The sequence below is a fragment of the Chanos chanos genome, chromosome 6 (assembly GCF_902362185.1).
Source record: "Chanos chanos chromosome 6, fChaCha1.1, whole genome shotgun sequence".
Taxonomy (NCBI): domain Eukaryota; kingdom Metazoa; phylum Chordata; class Actinopteri; order Gonorynchiformes; family Chanidae; genus Chanos; species Chanos chanos.
In genome coordinates this window covers 1,388,763-1,410,000 of record NC_044500.1, presented here as the reverse complement: position 1 = coordinate 1,410,000, position 21,238 = coordinate 1,388,763, and the positions used below count along the sequence as shown (strand labels likewise).

General features: G+C 37.9%; 1 pseudogene; it reads right to left on the bottom strand.

The window, feature by feature from the left end:
- Positions 1-2,342: 2,342 nt before the first annotated feature.
- LOC115813987 (NACHT, LRR and PYD domains-containing protein 5-like) lies at positions 2,343-20,931 on the bottom strand (annotated as a pseudogene).
- Between the last annotated feature and the right edge of the window lie 307 nt (positions 20,932-21,238).

Sequence of the window (21,238 nt, the reverse complement as noted above, 5' to 3'; positions counted from 1 at the left end):
GTGTTCTCAGTGGTTGTACTGATTGCAATAGCCTGGAAAGATTGTGATGAATCAGTTACCTGAGCAACACAGCAAGGGTGTTTATAGAACTTTCTGTATGGACTCACAATAACTGAAGTTCTTGATTAGTGTGTGTGTGTGTGTGTGTATGTGTGTGTGTGTGTGTGCGTACATGTATGTTTGTGTGTGTGTGTCTGTGTGTGTGTGTGTATGTGTGTGTTTGTGTGTGTGTGTGAGAGAGAGAGCAGGAGCTGAGTATACATATGACTGTTACACATGCCTAAATGTTGTGATCCACTGGCTCGCAGTCAGAGGGACATTTATTTCACATTTCACATGAGTAAAATCATGTTTCCAGAAAAGAATGAAATCTCTGTTTCAGTTTCATATCCTTTCGTATCACACACCACTGTTATTATAAGACCACTTTGTTTTATAACAAATATGATATTTCAGTTGTTGAACAGCAGTTTTTTTTGCCCGACTTTTGCAATCCGTACTTTTTGTATAGTCTGAATAATACATAGACTGTTCCGAAATATATGCAAGGTTTGTGAGTGTCAGATAGTGTGTTGTGTTAATTGTTAAAAAGTGAATGTTCTGTATGAGCTTAACACAGTGAAACATAATGACTGGCTTAGCATGAGACATCCATGCCATTGTAAGTGTTCACAATTCTGTTTTTCTCATTTTTATCTGGATTCTTATTTGTTTTTTGTTTGTTTGTTTTTTTTCTAAATGAAGAATCTTAGGTACATGTAACTTATGCCATTTATTTATGATATTTTCTAACTAGTTTGTAAAATAAATGCAAATATACACAACTGTGTCAAAAACTTTATTCTTGCACAAATATTGTCGGTACAATTTTTTTCATACACAATATTTCTGAATATTTTTAAAAATATTTTGTTTTTGCAGACTAAGCAAGACAGCTTACGCTTACTTTATTTTCACAAACATGTTTGTCCCAGTGCCCAGCAGTTCTCACTACTGCTCACTGTTTTTGGTTGGCTCAGAACAAAGAGAAAGGAAAAACAGACTTCTGTGTATCTTCCGTGGAGTCAAAGCAAAGCTCTTTTAAGTAGGCCTACGAGCCTTTTCCAATGAGAAGAAAAACGGTTTTAAGTAGGCCTACGAGCCTTTTCCAATGACAAGAAAAACGGTTTTAAGTAGGCCTACGAGCCTTTTCCAATGACAAGAAAAACGGTTTTAAGTAGGCCTACAAGCCTTTTCCAATGACAAGAAAAACGGTTTTAAGTAGGCCTACAAACCTTTTCCAATGAGAAGGAAAACATTTTTAGGGACCATTTTGTTTGTTAAATCGATCAAAACATGCCCAGCTCAGTGCTGTGAAGGAAACGTTTTCCTCATTGAAAAACTCACACGATCGTCAGTCTGTCCTGTTTTTGGTTTGTTTGTTTGTCTATTTCCACTTGTATGTAGGGTGTTAGACCTGAAGAGTATTCTGACAGTCTTAATCTACAGTCCAAAGGATCGGCTCCACCCCCTAACCAGGCTCACGGGCTCTTTTCACTGACTCTTTTAATGGAGTCCTGCAGGTGCACTGGACTAAAATCATATTGAAAATAACAGCTCCTTTGTTGCTTACCATTCACGTCTGAATGGAGGAAGGTACACTGTTTTCATTCTCAGCATGAATAGTTTAGTGAAAAGCTTTTTTGATTATATAAACACGCACATTCTTTTCATTTGATTTTTTTTCTCCAATAAGAATATCAGTGTGTTTGTGCATTAGTCTCTTCGGTTCAGTACATAAAACAGAAGACCTTGTTTCTGTTTCACGACAGCAGAGACATGAAAGAAAAAGAATGAGACAACAGAAAAGTGCTGCTCAGGTTACAGCTGCACTGAGATACATGAGTATTTTTTCAGCAACGATCATCGAATCTGTAAAACTCCAGGCATTAGACTCCAACGGCTTCAGGGAATCAGGATTCCATGCTAAAAAAAAAAAAAAGAGGCAAAAACATGAAACATTCTTTTTGTCTGTAAAGAGCTGTTTGCACATATATTTATGAAGCAGAAACTGTCTTAATTGATTAATATGGTTTAAATAAGTATATAATGTAAAATACTGTGTAACACACTCCCGTTATGAAATACCGTAACCAAGATGTATAAAAAGACACCAGTGTAAATGAGTGATAAGACAAAATAAGTCTGAATTCACTGATTTCACTCCTTGCTATAATATAACAACATAATAATTTCAATAAGTTCTACCTCTCTACAGAGAGAGACAGAATTTATTGAAATGATTACATCTCTCCAATCTGTCGTACTAATCAAAATTCCGTTTGGCTAGTGTGTTAAGTTACTCACTGTACTGTATCCAGGTTACACTGGGGGTCCTCCAGCAGAGCAGAGAGTAGCTCTAGTCCCGACTCCCCTAGCTTGTTCCCAGTTAAATTCAGCTCTCTCAGGTGTGAGGGGTTTGATCTTAAAGCTGATGTGAGAGCAGCACAGCCTTCCTCTGTGATATTACAATTGTACAAACTGTAGAAAGAAAAAGGTATTAAAATATAACAGTCCACTAATGACAGAAAGCAGTTTTCTGATTCAAACCCTGACAACACTTTCTGCTGTTACTGTAACTTTTGACCCACTATGCGAATGAGTGAGTCAGTTAGTATACCTCAGTATCTCCAGTTCACAGTCAGGATTCTCCAGTCCGGCAGTGAGCAGCGTCACTCCTGAATCCTGTAGATCATTGACACTCATGTCCAGCTCTCTCAGTCTGAAGTTTGAGCTGAGGGCAGAGGCCAGGACTGCACAACTTTTCTCTGTGAGGCCACATGTATTCAGCCTGGAGGGAAAATCATGACATGCCATAATTACACACCCACCAAACAGATATGGCGGGTTTTGTCATCGAGTTGGTTTCATTGTCAATGATGTATGTCTTCTGATTAAACCCACTTTAGTCTCTCCAGTTGAAAACTCGCTTCTACCAGTGCTGAAATGATCAGCTTCACCCCTGAATCTGTTAAATGATTTCTGCCCAAGTCCAGCTCCTTCAGGTGAGAGGGGTTTGACCTCAGGGCTGCAGCCAGTCCCGCACACCCCTCTGTTCTGATACGACAATTTGACAGCCTACAACGGAGAAAGTTCAAGAAAAAATATTTAGCCGACAGAGAATGTAAAAAGTTTCGCTGTGATCATTGCCGGAAATCAGTGCTTTATTCACTCTGTTAACATGATCAAAAACCAAAGAAATCAGTGCTTTATTCACTCTGTTAACATGATCAAAACCCAAAAAAACAGATCTCCTTTTCTGTGAGAGGAAGAGTGGTCTAATCTGGGCAGGAATATACACAAACAAACACAAAAGAATTCAAAGGAATATGGTTTAGAATGCGATGACCTCTCACACTTTCTTGTTTTGAACTGGTCTCCTGAAATGTCTCAACAAACCAGAGTGATGATCCCACCTCAGAACTTCCAGTTTACAAAGAGGACTCCCCAGTCCAGCAGAGAGCAGCTTCACTCCTGAATCCTGAAGGTTGTTCTTATTCAGAGTCAGTCTTTTCAGATTTGTCTTGACAGCTGAGGAGAGTGCGGCACAGCTCTCTTCTGTGAGGTGACACATATTTAACCTGTGGGAGAACAACATCAGATTATTTTGGCCATTCACATTTAGTCCACACCAGTGCACCAAACACAAATGGGACTCCACTGTTGGCTGTACCACCATTTATTTGTCTCACATAAAAGAGGCCTGTGTGGAAAAACAAACATACCAACATATAACTGAAGTAGATACAACAATCAGTCGACTCTATATTTGGGTTATGTGAGTGTACAGCTTATTGGTACTCTATAGCTGTAGTGAACCAGTGATTAACTTGTCTTTGACCACAGAACATAATTCTCACTTTAGTTCCTCCAGTTTACACGGAGTATCCCTCAGCACATCAGTAAGCAGTTTCACTCCTGAATCTCCCAGGTCGTTTAGGCTCAGGTCCAGTGATTTCAGATGTGAGGGGTTTGATCTCAGAGCCGAGGCCAGATAAGCACAGCTTTTCTCTGTCAAACCACAGTTCTGGAGGCTGAAAAATCAGTCAATTTATTCACTTATTCACAAGTTTTGTTTGGTAACTTTTGTTTGTAACTGTTAAAAGCCATTGTGCTCCCCCTAATAGAAATATCTGTCCTGTTAAATTCACCTGGAGATTGAAATTAGAAATTAGATTTGAAATTTCGAGGTGAATATGTCATCAGTCTGTTAGTTCATTGTCTGTCTTTCTGTTTGTCTGTTGGAGGCTTTGTATGGATGTTCAGCAACATTTGTTTGTACTAATGAAGAATATCTTTCAAAACGTCACTGACTAAAAGTAATGTTACCTCAGTGCTTCCAGTTTACACTCTGGGTCTTCCAGTCCAGCAGTGGGCAGCTCTGAGTCCTTATTCTTATCCTTATTTTGTTCTTTCGTTTTCTGACTCACTTTTTCAGCGCTAGGAGCTGAGGGTTGTACCATATCTGTTTTCCCAAGAAGATACATCCTGGTAGAGAATGAATAGATATAAATGTCTCAACCAAATCCACAAAACTAGTGACATCATCTTCATTCAAAACCACGCAATTTATCAAATCTTTAGCCAGAAGGCTGGATCATAACTACAGAGGGCTTGTTAGACACCCCAGCTTCCACACTTTAAGAAATTAAACAGGACTAGCAGTCAACAGGATTTCAGCAATGTTGTGTACATTTTAAGTTCTGTATTCATGGACTTTATATTATTGTGTGTGAGCATTGGAGGAGCTGAAGTCTGATGTTTTATCTTTATCTAGCTTTTAGATTAATCTTTAATTTTATTTCGGCCTTGATATTCACTGTAAAATACTGAACTTCTTCATTTGATTACATTTTCTGAATCATTTGTCTTATGTTTATGGCTACGCTGGAAAATTCTCCTAGTTTTCATTCATCTTCCATTTCACAGTTGTTTTGTTTTTCTCAGCTATGTACTTCCTCAGAGCTCGGAGTGAGGTACAGATATGATGTTCATGTGTGTAACATTTCATTATGGAAATTTTTGGAAAAATGTGTGCATTACTGAGATTCCTCTTTATGCACTTGAGAAAAACAGTCTGTACGTACATTACGGAGTCTAGACTGTAGTGTGTGTGTTTCAGTCCTGTGCAGAGTATCTTCACACCAGAGTCCTGTAAGTCATTATGACTAAGGTCAAATTCTCTCACATTTGACACGGATGACAGCGTGGCCGTCAGCATTACGCAGCCTGTCTCTGTCAGCTTGCAGTCCTGCATCCTGGGAACAAAAGCCACATACCTTAAAGCTAGTCACACAGGTTGTGCAAGTACATTGTTGGTAAACAACTTGTGTATGTGCTTGTAAGCTTGAACCTGAGGGGACAACTGCTCATTCCTTTTAATGCAGTTTTTAGTCTTTCAAGTCTTTCCTTACCAGGCAGTAATTACACTAAACAATATTTTGGGGTGTAAGAGTGCAAGTATTTGCACTAAACCTTTTTCTACATTTTGGGTCATTTCTCTCCTCCATACCTAAAACATACCAAACCATGACTCTAAAGTGTTGTTACATACTGAACTTAAATTTTGTGTATTGTTACAATCCTACAACATGTAGAAAGGGGTAAGGATAGGTAGCTAACCCTAATCAGGAGTGTCAAGGAGCAAGTCAACATATCATCAGTCTAAGTTAACATACGATCTATAAAGTTTCAGAAAGATGCGAGATGTCACTGAAAAGAACTCATTTCAAAGACAGTGTAATATACTTCTCTGAGCTTTAGCCAGCTGGACATATTGGCTTGTTATTCTCCCACGCTTGTACAATGGAACTAGACCACTGGTGGCTTTTTGCCATGTCTTCGTAGGGCATGAATGATGTGGAAGTCATTTCAATTACTGAATCTAAGTTTATACTCTTGTGTGGCTTGTTTGCTATATCAGTTAAAATAAGCAAACCAGGTACAATTCATAGACAGTAATTCACACAGCAAGCATATAAAGATTAATGATTACTGCATTTGTAAGTTTACGAGGATGAATTTATTAGATCATTCAATATTTATTTCGCATATTTTATCATATCTTCTGACTGACTGTAATAACCAGAAAAAGGATGTTTTTAATCATTTTCTAGGCGCCTAACAGAGGATGATAAAGAACATACAACATTTTGGTGTTAATTACCAAACATTGTATTGGGATTGCTCTTTACATAGTTTTAATAGATAACATTGTGTTGGATCACTCTGTTTCACTAATTGTTGTAGTCAAAAGAGTTTAATATATCACAGGAAGGAATGCAGAAAAACTAATGGGTGGAAGGCATGTTTAATTCTATGGTTGGAAGGGCAATTTTTTTTTACTGACTTGTAAAAGTCATAAAATGATATTGATAAGGTTTCTTGATTCTCTTCCTATAGGGTTGAAATTCATTTATCTATGCACAGAATTCTCAAATGCACAGAATTCTCAAAATTGTCTTATATGCATATATTTTGTGTGCACATACTGTGTGTGTATATGTCAGCGATTTGGGTACTTACAGGACCTTTCTGGATGCCTTGATCACAGGATGCAGTCTCAGAGAGACAGCCTCCGATTTGTTATATTTTCGAACATTCAACTCATCCAGCTTCTCCTCTGACGTCAGTAACCTGAAGGCCAGTGCTGACCATAGCTCTTGAGAGAGCTGGTTGTTGGTTAAGACTCCAGAGGTCAGATAGTTTTGGATCTCCTCCACTAAAGAATGGTCATTCAGCTCATGCAGACAGTGGAAAAGAATTACTGCTTTCTCTGGACATGGCGTCTTACTAGCAATAAATTCAAGATGCTTTATTGTCTCCTTTACATCCTGTGAGGAGCTACCTGTCAGTGAGAGAAAGTCTTTTAAGAGGATCTGATTGGACTCCAGTGAGAGGCCAAGGAGGAAACGGAGGAAAAGGTCCAGGTGTCCAATCTTACTCTGCAAGGCCTTGTTTACTGCACTCTTGTGTAGGTCTGATAGTTTCACAGTCTTGTTTTGATTTCCATCTTCACTGTTGGGCTGATGTTCTAGTACATTTGTATTATTGTTGCAGAAAGACAGAAACACATACAAAGCTGCCAGATGCTCCTGAATGCTGAGATGCACAAAGCAGTACACCTTCCTCTGGTACAGCCCACACTCCTCTCTGAAGATCTGGGTAAACACTCCTGAGTACACGGATGCTTCTCTGACCTCAATCCCGCACTCTCTCAGGTCTTCCTCATAAAAGATCAGATTGCCTTTCTCCAGCTGCTCAAAAGCCAGTCGGCCCAATTTGAGAATCATTCCTTTCTCTGTCTCTCTTCTCTCTGGGTACTTTTCCCGTATTTTTGTTTGAATTAACAGAAAGTGTGTGTACATTTGGGTCAGAGTCCTGGGGATTTTCCCACCCTCAGATTCACCCAGCATTCTCTCTAAAACAGTGGCCGACATCCAACAGAACACTGGTATGTGACACATGATGAACAGGCTCCTGAGTGACTTAATGTGTGAGATGATTCTGCTGGCCATGCTCTGATCACTGATTCTCTTCCTGAAGTACTCCTCTTTCTGAGGGTCATTGAACCCTCGTATCTCTGTCACTCGAGAAACGTACTCAGGAGGGATTTGACTGGCTGCTGCTGGTCGGGAGGTTATCCAGATGAGAGCAGAGGGAAGCAGATTCCCCTTGATCAGGTCTGTCAGCAGAACATCCACTGAGGCTGACTCTGTCACATCACAGAGAGTCTTGTTGTTCTGGAAATCCAGAGGAAGTCTACATTCATCCAGGCCGTCAAAGATAAAAACAGCTTTATAGTTTTCAATTTCAGAAGAATTTAGTGCTTTTGTTTCAGCAAAAAAGAAATGGAGAAGATCCATCAGACTGCCTTTATGATCCTTCATCATATTCAACTCTCTGAACGGAAGTGGAAATATGAAGTGGATATCCTGGTTTGCTTCCCCTTCAGCCCAGTCCAGAATGAACTTCTGCACGGAGACAGTTTTTCCAATACCAGCAACTCCCTTTGTCAGGACAATTCTAATGGGTTTGTCTTGTCCGGTTAAAGGTGTGAAAATATCATTGCATTTTATTGCTATGTCACCTGTCGCTACTCTTTTTAAACCTCTCTCGATCAGTCTAACCTCATGTTCATTACTGATCTGTCCACTTCCTCCCTCAGCGATGTAAACCTCTGTGTAGATGTCTTTGAGAAGAGTGGAAACATCCTGTTTAGCTATTCCTTCAATGACAGACTGAAATCTCTCTCTCAGATTTGATTTCAGTGCCATACTGACTTCCACCACTGTAGACTTCTCTCTGTAAATTCACGATAACATCAGAATATTTCTCACTGAATTTTAAAAGGCTGAAATATTGTAAAACTCTCAAATTGTCACTCACTGTATTTCCTCAGTATGTTTAGGGTACATCACTTCCCCCTCTTTGAAGACAGCTGGTTTGGTCATTGACCAGTGATTCATCCTGGGCATATTACATAGAGGTTTATCCCTAAAACTGTCCAAATAAAAATACTTCTCATCAATGACTAGAACAGTAGTATCAATACACATTGTTAAGTATCATTTTTTTTCAGTTGCCAAGTCTCTCACTCAAATTAAACACCAAAAAATCAAATTTATGCTTATCGATTTGATAGATTTGCCAATGTCCACTGAAATTCACAGAGAAAACAAAGTTCTAGGGTTCTTACTCTGCTCATCTATAGCGCTTCACCATTTACCATGTAAAACCCAAAGCAACATATTTGTCCAAATAAAAACTGACAGAGAAGTGTTAATGTCCTGATAATACAAATCTTGAGGTCTCACACTTGATCAGGGGTCTTCTCTCCATCTTTGAAGACAATAGGCATCTTTAGCAGTAAAAGCACAAACCTTAATGGGGGGGGGGGGGGGGGCGGTATTCCAAGTATGTGGTTTTGCGACTAACACGGATACGTTTACTCAGAGTAAGTGGTAAACCTCCTAATAGAAAAGCCCTATGGCTTCATTTTTCTAGCAAAACAAAACTATAGGTCTGTTGTCTTTTCTATTAAGAGGTTTACTGCTTACTCTGAGTTAACTTAGCCGGATTAGTCACTAAACCACATACTTGGAATACCCCCCTTCCCCCTTTGTTGTATATAATTCAGTATTGACATCAACAGAATCTAATGTCTAACAAAAAGAAGAAGAAGAAAAGAAGAACACACCAACAACAACAAAAACAACAACAACAACATGTTGGTTAATGGTAAATGTTGTCTCAGTGTAGGACAGCCTAATACAGAGACTGAGGTCTCACATTTGTTCAGGTGTCTTCTCTTCTTTGAAGGTAATTGGCATTTTCATTGACCCTTCACTTTTCATGGAGACACCGCTGGGCACAGGTGACACTGGCCTCTCCTGCTGACTGCTACAGGAAACACAAAATCATTTCATCATCTATACAATTAAACGATTAGTCTTTTTTCTCCTTTTAAATCCAGTTTCCAAGACAGGCAAGTTTGATATTTCCATTAAGAAGTTCTTGTGATTGGAATGGCGACATCTCTCTTAAGTGTGATTAATATATAAGCATAAATTCAATAACTGAAACACATTTTTTCTTTATTGTAATGGAGAAAAAATTTGATTTCCATGAAATGATAGGGAATTTTAAAATATTCAGTTAAAAGTATGTTCTCCTATAAGCTTGTTTGCCATTGACCATAATGATAAACTAAATAGTCACATCTTACATTTGTTCAAATGTGTTGTCTGCCTTTATTATAGGAGAAATGTGTTAATTAGATCTCTAATTTAATTAAATAATGCCAAGTAAAAGCTGCATATTGTCCCAGATTAATTTGTGTGTCCACAGAAATTTAGAAAGAGCACAGTCATATATCTTACTGATATTCTCTAATTGTCTTCTATTTACTGTCAGTTCAACTTTAGAAGACATTTCATTTTAGTACAGTTGTGTATTCAAAAAAATGTATTCCCCCACTATTTTTAGGGATCATTTTACTGAAGTAATTGAACAGTAACTGACTAATTAAAAAACAAACAAAATCTAATGTTAAAGAAAGAAAAAAACTGTTGATATCAAAGGTTGACTACAAATTCTGACATATTTGTAATGTCAAGAGTGAGGTTGTGATTTTACATCTGTTCAGACATGTTCTTTCCTCATGCCATCACCCTCACAAATCGCTGACCAGTGGTCTCATAGCCACAGCTACTCCTGTTTCTCCAGACAGTTACTACATCCTGTCTCACATCCACAAATACCGAATTATACAAATACTCATACATGACAATTTCATTCCCATACGTGATGCACTTTACTGTCGGATGCACTACCACACACTATTTATGTATACTGCACGTCTTTTACATAATCTGTTTATTTTCTGTATATTGCCTGTAGTGCTAGAGAACACCAATGGCTGGAACCAAATTCCTGGTGTGTGTTAACATACTGGGCCAATGAATCTGATTCTGATTCCAGTGTTCTCTTCCTCTTTGAATACCATTGGCATCTTAATTGACTGCTCAGTCCTCATGGACATACGGATAGGAACGGGTGAGTTTGACCATTCGCTATTAAAACTATCACAGACCGAAAACCTCACTTCGTAGCAGTCGAGACAGTAAAATGGCACAAGACTCAAGGCATACGATTCACAATCCTATTTCAAATCCATTTTCAATACTTGTTTTTCAGCAGTTGACTTGCAGGTCAGCTGAAAACAAGTCCAGGTTTATATTGTTTCAGTTTACTTTGACTTCTTCATACTTGTGCCTTGAGTCTATTGTAGTAAAGAATTGTGCTGTTACAGTCATCTTGTGACAAATACAAGACAGAAGAGAGATTACAGAGAATATAACTCCCTCCTAACCACTCACTGAATGACCTTATAATCTAAACCTCTCACCTGTCTTCAGGAGTGTTCTCTCCATCTTTGAAGACAATAGGCATCTTCATTGAGTGGTTACTCTTCATGGACACATGACTGTCAACAGGTGAGACTGATCTATTCATCTGAAAACTACAGGACACACAAAGATCTCCTATGAAAATCATGACATCAGCATCAATGAAATGATTCATCTCTTTTGTTCCAACCGCTAACTCAGTATCAGTCACTATCCAAAGTCCTCAACATTAGTTCAACTTAGAAGTTACTCTTTTTATAATTGTCGAAAAACAACATTTTCCACAGATGATCTTACATTATTGTATTGACATTAAAAGAATCTAATGTCTAACAAGAAGAAGAAGAAGAAGAAGAAGGAGAAGAGGAAAAACACAGCAACAACAACAACAACAACATCAACATGTTGGTTAATGGTAAATGTTGTCTCAATGTAGGACAGCCTAATACAGAGACTGAGGAATTACATTTGTTCAGGTGTCTTCTCTTCTTTGAAGGTAATTGGCATTTTCATTGACCCTTCACTTTTCATGGAGACACCGCTGGGCACAGGTGACACTGGCCTCTCCTGCTGACTGCTACAGGAAACACAAAATCATTTCATCATCAATACAATTAAACGATTAGTCTTTTTTCTCCTTTTAAATCCAGTTCCCAGAAGGACAGGTTTGATCTTTCCATTAAAAAAGTCTTGTGATTGGAATGGCAACATCTCTCTTAAGTGCGATTAATACATAAGCACACATTCAAAAACGGAGACAATTTTTTTCCCTTTATTGTAATGGAGATGTGAAAATTTGATCCCCATTAAATAATAAAGAATTTTAAAAAATATTCAGTTAAGAGGATACAGTCTCTTATGAACTTGTGTGTCACTGACTGTAATGATAAATTAAATTGTGATATCTTACATTTGCTCAGATGTGTTTTCTCCTTTGATTGGCATCCTCTGTGACCCGTCACTCTTCATGAGCACTCAGCTGAGTATGAGTGAGTTTGTCTATTCCATCTGAAAACTATCATGGACAGAAAACACTTAGGGACTTTGTCCATTAGGGACTTAGGGACTTTGTCCATTTCGACTTTCCACAGCTTTCCTGTAACAATTAGCTGTCAAAAAAGATTTCTTCTGAAATTCAGCTGATAATTCCGGTAAAAATGCATAGATCACTGTGAGTCTTAGTGGCATAAATCTGTAACAACAGTTGTCACCATTAAAAATATGCAAATAATTTATGTAAGAGATCATGCTTGCTTAGGAAAAATGATCTAAATTTAATTATTTTAAAATCTTGATTGTGTCTCTGTACTTTGACATACTTTGTGGAAATATACTAAGAAGCTTAGACTGAAATGTTTTGGTATTTTAAGATTCTTAAAGTTGATATTATGTTACAGTGAATGAGAGATTAGCTACCTCAACTTCTGTCAAACATGCAGTGACAATTTAAAAATATCAATTAATTTGGAAAAACACTAGGAAGAAAGGGCACAAAGCATAATTAATGCAAGAAAAAGAAACAATAAACAAAGACTAACACCAACCCAAGAAATTAAATCTCACCTTTCCTCAGATGAAAAATATCCCCAAATATGATGAACTGCCATTTTCATGAGTACAGCCAATCTCTACAGAACAGCAAAAATGAAAAAAAAAGGTGTTTCATCAACACCACAGACTGTAGATATATGGTCTCTGCACATACATTGAAATAAAACTGCCAAAATCTTTTGACATGTGTTAAGGACATGTTAAGGAAACGTTTTGATTAAATCTGGTACTGCCAAAGAAACTACAGCTATGTTGTGTTTTGAGAAGAATACAACCTTGTCTATTACTCTCATGTCACTTAATTAATACTTTTCTGCAAAAATCAATTTTATATCGATACATACTCACTGTACATATCTTTCAAACTCTGCTCCTTGTCATGTTACAAAATGTGCCCCTTCACTTCCTTGTTCCTTAGCGTGCCTGCAGTTCTTGTGTTTCAGGGTGGAGTCACTTTTTCCTGACAAACTACGTGCTCGTGTTCAGATGTGAAGTAAAGTAAAACTCTAAAACTGTTTTGACAACCTCTCTATGAAATTCCTATGCATAGTTACTGGCAGGCAAACAAAACAAAACAAAACCTTCAACTAGTCTCTAAAGTGAAACTGTGAGGTGAAGGATGCCAAGAATACAGTGCCTCTAGTCACATATGTGGTTTGACTAGTTTTAAACTGAATACCTGACCTAACTGGTATAATCGAAAAAGAACCTACTGCCAGAAATAGCGTATGTTCCTCATAGTTCTGAACTGGAAAATTCCATAAATCCATCTGTTTTCACTGACTGGTTCAATAATGCTTTGGAAAAGCTAACACTCCTGGCATATGAGTGTAAATGGTCTTGAGTGGACAGTGTCTTTGGAAAGAAATCACTTTCTATAAGATCCTGAGAGCAAAGTGTTGTTTGGATCAAATGACAAACTAATCACATGCATTTAGTAAACTCTCATATGCATTTAGGGAGACCGCAGTCACACGCATTACAAAAACTCTTTAAATCACTTGCAGTGCAAATGTTTTTACCAATTATCTGCCTCTTGCCTGACATCCTAGAAAAAATCTTAATGGAGAAGCAATTTAAACTTTGTTTAAAGATTATACGAAGCTCACATGCATATATTTGACTTGGCTACACTGTCATCCCATCTGAAAACCTGTTAGTGTTTAAAGGAATTAGGGTCCCCACCCCCACCCCACAAAATAATTTTCTTGCGTGTCTAATTGTTCACAGGTCAAAATTGGCAGTTGTCATAATTCTTAGGTAATCAATTTATTGTCAGCATGTTGTATATGTGGAAAATCCAGAATTTTTCATACACACAGTAACAGTAATGTTAATGAGATTGTTAAATGTATTTCTCTTTATATAAATTTCTCACAAATTGTAGAAATAACTTTGAGTTTTGTTTACATGTGTGTATTGTTCTGCAGGTAATTAGCTATCTTTATCTTCATCAGACCATCTCAAATTGAGTTTATTAAGTAAACTTTATACTTACATCTTGTTTTGTAGGTCACAATTGCAATACATTATCTCTTGTGAGAATATAAATTTCATCTAAAAATAGCAAAATATAGCATGAAACTGAACAGAAATGACTTAACAAAGCGAGACACACAGTAATTCTGATAAGTTCCAGTAAAGATATTCTGATGACTTTTCACATCAGAGTCATGACTTTTCTCCTTTCTCTGGCCCTGGCAGTGTTAAATGGTAAGTGTGAAATCTTAATTTCAATCCAGGCGTTTCCTGTGTTTTTTAATAGACAAAATGAAAGTTTGCTGTGAGCTCATTTAGATGGGAAACAAATACAGCTCAAAATGAACATCTGAGTATACCATGAGTTATATGTTAAAAAACATGGGACTCAAAAAAAAAAGATAATTTGCAATAAGGAAAAAATGAAAGAGAGCTTTCATATTGTCTGATGGTTATTTCTTCACAATACAGTACTTCAACCGCTGGCTACATTCACAGGCCGTAAGCAGAACAAGGACCAGAACTGTCAGAGAAAAAGACATTTTTTAAGTTGTCTTTGAGGGTTCACTCATATTTACTGATTAAATTATAACTACACATTACAAATTTTGAAGTATTTTACATTATTTGGCATTACAAACTGGTTGGAACAAGACCATTCAGGAGGTTCATCTCTAAGCAAAATGTGCCACAGAGTGATATCTGAGTTTTAACATTGGATGATGCTTTAGTTTATGTCATTTTATGGATTAATTTTTGTCTGGGCTGTGGGTTCTGTGTTAAGATCTGCAATCTCATTTCTGGGATTAACCATCATTGTTTTCTTTCTTTGTCTTCTGTGCTGCCTAAATTAGCAGAAAGTGTTTAACTCCAGTCCTGAAAAACTGAGCAAACATGTCATGTTTTCTAGGTCCCCGGCACTGCAAAATTCTGGTTTATTCCAATACTTGCTCATACGTGCATAGCTGTAACATTTAAAGAATGTCCAACTCGCTCCAGCTGGTGCAGCAAGGCTCATTTCCTGTCAGGGTGTAGTTTAACCTCATATAGGGTGGAATTTAAATATATTTTAACAGTTTTCAAAGTGAAGAATTCACCATTTAGTCAGGGATCAATACTGTTGAGAAAAGAGACAGAGAGAGATGTACATAAAAACAAATATAACACAGGCTACTTATATGGATATGATAAACCTGATTATACAGTCACCCATTCCATTTCTATACAAGCCATAATTCAAATCAATACAGTTTATTTATGTAGATTAACTGATTGCTCTCCAGCCAATAGGACATATATTCTACTTGCTGTGAGGGATGAGTATACACTAGCGGTTCATGTTTTTGAGGTGCTGAACTTCTGCAGTTACTTACTTTAGTGTCTCCAGTTCACACTGAGGATCCTCCAATAGAGCCAAGAGCAGTTTGGCCCCTCTGTGTCCAGCTTCATTCCCAGTCAAATTCAGTTCCTTCAGGAGTGGCAGGGTAGATCTTACAGCTAAAGCCAGGGTAGAACAGCCTTCTGATGTGATTTCACAGTTGTGTAGTCTACAGACAGGAGGAGAAAACTTGAGTGCACTTAGTTCAGTCCAGTGTGCATATATACAGCGCATAAGCTCTAATCTTTGATCTTACCTTAGGGACTCCAGTTTAGAATGTGAAATCTCCAGTCCAGCCAACATCAGCTTCAATCCTGAATCCTTTACACTATTATTACTTAGGTCCAGCTGTCTCAGACTAGACGACTTTGAACTCAGAACAGAAGCCAGAGCTGAACAACATCCCTCTGTGAGGTTACACTCACTTAACCTGTGGGAAAAGTTAAATCACTTGGACTTGATCTTCTCATATTCTTGACCAACATACCAAATAAATAAATAAATTCAAAAGATTTTGTTCTGGATCTCTGATGTATCACACAGGACCATGTGATAAAACAATCTATGTGAGTAACTAGCTACTTTCTTACGTTAGTTCCTCCAGTTTACACGGAGTATCCTTCAGCACATCAGAAAGCAGTTTCACTCCTGAATCTCCCAGGTTGTTTAAGCTCAGGTCCAAAGATTTCAGATGTGAGGGGTTTGATTTCAGAGCTGAAGCCAGATAAGCACAGCTTTTCTCTGTCAAACCACAGTTCTGGAGGCTGTAAATAACAGTCAAAAAACTATCAAATTATCCACTATTCATTTCAGGGAATGGAGTTTGGTTTAATGGTAACTGTTAACGGCTAATGTGCTCATCTGAATGGAAATAACTGTATTGTTAAAAACATCTGAATATTGAAATCTCTGGATGAATATTAGTCATCAGTCTGCTGTTTGCTGTCTTTTTCTTTGTTTGCTAATAGAAGCTTTGTATGTGTGTCAGACAATATCTCTGCACTAATGTCAAGTTGTTGTGTATGATGTCTACTAGTGCTGTTTGGCTGATTGTTGACTTTTAACATGTCATGGGCCAAAACAAGTTTCTTTGCATGCATGTCAATTAAGCGATTCTGATCTCTGATCTGAAAAAAAAAAATATGAATCCATTATTTTCCTCTACCATGGATACTTATTCTTTCAACATTAACATGGTTAAAGTGGATATACAAGTTGGTTGTCTAAGTTAACTAAGAAGATTTATGGCCTCTTGTTCTGTCTGACAGAATCGCAGAAGACTAGATACTCTTAACAGAAGATAGAGGTACCTCAGTGTTTCCAGTTTACACTCTGGATCCTCCAGCCCAGCAGTGGGGGGCTCCGACATACTGTGTTTCAACTCATGAGAGCTGACTTCATTCGGCTGCGTTTGCAGCGAGCTGGAGATTGAAGGATGTGCTCCACCATTTTTCTCTATAAGCTCTGCTCTGGAATAAAGGTAACGTCAAAGATATCATTACCGTTCACGCAGTGTCCAAGCAGATGAAACAGAACGAGTAATAGTGCCCTTCTGCTTTAAGGCTTAATGATGTATTATTGGCCAAGCTCTCTGGTGATCTAAATAACTGAATGATTTTAGGATTAAGATTTAATTAACATTTTGTTTCGCTATATTTATCACTATTAGATGAGCAATTCAGTAATTGAGACTAAGCTATGTTCTAAAAATGCTAAGGTAGGACATTTCTAGAGTGAATCAGATTTCACTTGTGTGACTGGCTTTAGATCTAATAACTATTTAGTTAAAGTACTGTTGGTGAACATACATACATTATTGATTTCAAGGTGTAGCCAACATGTTTCATTCCAGTACAGAGCAGTTTCACTCCAGAATCTTGCAGGTCATTGTGACTGAGGTCAAGCTCTTTTAGACTAGAATCTGGTGTAAATGTTGTGGTCAGAATTGCACAGGTTTTCTCTGTGAGACCACAGTTACTCATCCTGAAAAAAACATATGCATCTCATTAAAAGACGTTTAAGATTCAACCATGTCACAATGTCATACTGAATTGTTATGTGTGTTCATTTTTTCTTTCTTCATTATAGGGTATTAGAAAACTGGATCCTGCATCAGGTGCGAGAAACTCCTATTAATTAAGAACATTTTGCCCACAGAAATAAAGTATTCAGTACCTGCCCTATCTGTCAAGTCACAAATATATTGAATGGAATTAGGTGTCTGCAGAAGTGTGTTTCCAAAAGATTTGCATTCAGTGCTGTAACACACACACACACACACACACACACACACACACACACACATATATATAAATGCACGTACAAAGCTTTTGTGGAAGCCTTGATCACGGGGTGTATCATGAGTGACACTGTGTCTGATATGCCGTATTTACGAACATCAAACACGTCGAGATTCTCCTCTGATGTCAACAACATGAAGACAAAAGCCGCCCAGAGTTTTTGAGGGAGTCTTGGTGCACTCGCTGAATGCAAGTACTGTTTCATTTCCTCAATCAAAGAATGGTCCTCAAGTTCAACCAGACAGTTAAAATAGACAACACACCTTTCAGAACAGAGGGTATTTCTGATCTTGTGCTTCACGTACTCAACTGTTTCCTCTTTGCCAGCATAAATCTTTGCTGACTGTGTTAGCATGTCCCTTAAGAGAATCTGATTGGACTCCATTGAGAGGCCAAGGAGGAAACGGAGGAAAAGGTCCAGGTGTCCATTAACACTCTCTGAGGCCTTGTCTACTGCACTCTTGTGTAGGTCTGATAGTTTCACAGTCTTGTTTTGATTTCCATCTTCACTGTTGGGCTGATGTTCTAGTACATTTGTATTATTGTTGCAGAAAGACAGAAACACATACAAAGCTGCCAGATGCTCCTGAATGCTGAGATGCACAAAGCAGTACACCTTCCTCTGGTACAGCCCACACTCCTCTCTGAAGATCTGGGTAAACACTCCTGAGTACACTGATGCTTCTCTGACCTCAATCCCACACTCTCTCAGGTCTTCCTCATAGAAGATCAGATTGCCTTTTCCCAGCTGCTCAAAAGCCAGTCGGCCCAATTTGAAAATAATGTCTTTATCTGTCTCCTTGCTTTCAGTGTACTTTTCTCGAATGATTTTGATCTGAATGATTAGGAAATGTGTGTACATTTGGGTCAGAGTCCTGGGGATTTCAGCACTCCCTGTTTCACCCAGCATTCTCTCTAGAACAGTGGCCGATATCCAACAGAACACTGGTATGTGACACATGATGAACAGGCTCCTGAGTGACTTAATGTGTGAGATGATTCCGCTGGCCATGTTCTGATCACTGATTCTCTTCCTGAAATACTCCTCTTTCTGAGGGTCATTGAACCCTCGTATCTCTGTCACTCGAGAAACGTACTCAGGAGGGATTTGACTGGCTGCTGCTGGTCGGGAGGTTATCCAGATGAGAGCAGAGGGAAGCAGATTCCCCTTGATCAGGTTTGTCAGCAGAACATCCACTGAGGCTGACTCTGTCACATCACAGAGAATCTTATTGTTCTGGAAATCCAGAGGAAGTCTACATTCATCCAGGCCATCAAAGATGAACACAGCTTTACAGTTTTCAATTTCAGAAGAATTTAGTGCTTTTATTTCAGCAAAAAAGAAATGGAGAAGATCCATCAGACTGCCTTTATGATCCTTCATCAAATTCAGCTCTCTGAACGGAAGTGGAAATATGAAGTGGATATCCTGGTTTGCTTCCCCTTCAGCCCAGTCCAGAATGAACTTCTGCACGGAGACCGTTTTTCCAATGCCGGCAGTTCCCTTTGTCAGGACAATTCTAATGGGTTTGTCTTGTCCAAGCATGTAGGTGGGTTTGAAGATATTGTTGCATTTTATCAGTATGTCATCTGTTCCTGCTTTTTTAAATCTTCTTTCGATCAGTCTCACCTCATGCTGGTGATGTATATGTCCAATTACACCATCAGTAATGTAAACCTCTGTGTATATGCTTTTGAGCAGTGTTTGTTTCCCTTGCTTAGCTAGTGCCTCAGACATATATGGAGACTTTTTCATCAAGTGTGCTTTCAACATCTTTTGGACTTCTGCTCCAGGAACCGGCCCGTTGTCTCTGCATATGAATCACATTTTCAAACATATGTGCTGATGTTACATCACAAACAGAGAGAATGAATAAATGTGAGTGTGAATGTAAATGCAATGTAAAGTCTGTAAATGTATCTGTGAATTTTCAGGTGTATAGGGATATCACTCACTGAATTTCCTTAGCATCTCCAGTCTCGTTGGGTGAGATTTCATTCTTCATGGATGTGTAGCTGGTAAAATATAAAAATATAATCTATCCATAAGAGCACTAATGAATGGAAAAAATGTATGTAAATAAAACAATCGGAGTAAACATTGCAGAGGTCTCACAGAATATTGTCATTATTGTGTTTAATATTGAAATGACCTGATAATGCAGGTAATGCTATTTTACCTTTGATCACAAAATGTCTTCATTTATTTATAGCATAGAGAACATTTGGGCATTTAAAATGAAGAACGTATATGAAATACTGAATAATGGTCAAATTCATGTAAAGTAGAAAATGAGAGAGTTACTGTATATTTCACTAGTAGGACCTGATAAGACAGACAATGTTCTCACCTTTCATCAAGTGGAATATCTCCATCTTGAAGGTTAATTGGCATTTTCATTGAATTGTCACTCTTCATAGAGACACAGCTGGGTACAGGTGACACTGATCTGTCCTGTTGAACACTGTCAAAGGCACAAAGACAAAAAACTTAGAAAAATGAAAGTGGAAAAATAAACCAAGTTGTCTTACATGTGTGTAACAGCATAACTTGTCTGTGTGTAAGTACAGTCCAATGCAGATCCATAGCAATTCACGAAGGCCCTCTGTCCAAAAATATTTCGCAAAATTTGTGAATATCAACAGAACTCGAAATATCGCAATTTAAAGGTTCGAAATATAACATTAAGAAAATTATTTAAATGTCAAAAATGTTCTCATTTAATTATGGCACGGAGAATGTTGGACATTCAAAATGATAAAAAATACATGAAATACTGAATAATGGCCTAATTCATTTAAAGTAGAAAATGAGAGTGTCACGCTGGTGGAGTGGTGCAGGACCCATGCCTAAGACATGAAGATTGAAGGTGACAAAAGGAGGACTTTACTTACAAACTAAAGATCAAAATACAGGTGCAAACTAGAACAAAACCAATAACAGGTGCAGCATAACAGTGTGCATACAAAACACAAACAACAATAGACAAAGGACAAGGCAAACACTAGGACTTAAATACAGAGGGAGAACTAAACAGGGCAAAACATGATTGGTACAAATTAACGAGGTTAATAAATGAGACAAACAGGAACAGGTGAGGGGCGGAGACAGACACAGGAGCACAAAGACATATCAAACTAAAAGTCCAAAATGAGGTACAGGCTGTGACAGAGAGCGTTACTGTATATTACACTAGTAGGACCTGATAAGACAGACAGTGTTATCTCACCTTTCATCAAGTGGAATATCTCCATCTTGAAGGTTAATTGGCATTTTCATTGAATTGTCACTCTTCATAGACACACAGCTGGGTACAGGTGAGCCTGATCTGCCCTGTTGAACACTGTTTAAAAACATTCTTTAGCCAATATGGAGAACAATATTACAGTATATTTCCAAACCTGTTACAGCAATATTTTTGAATGATTGGGAAATAATATAAAGGATACCACTCTTAACAATGGTATGTGTAAAGAACAGTTATTTTGTCTTTAATTAGTCATTTCTTGTACACAGTAATTAAATTCTTTGTCATTTTAGGATGATCTGCATTGGTATTGGCTCCTCATGTTTGATGGAT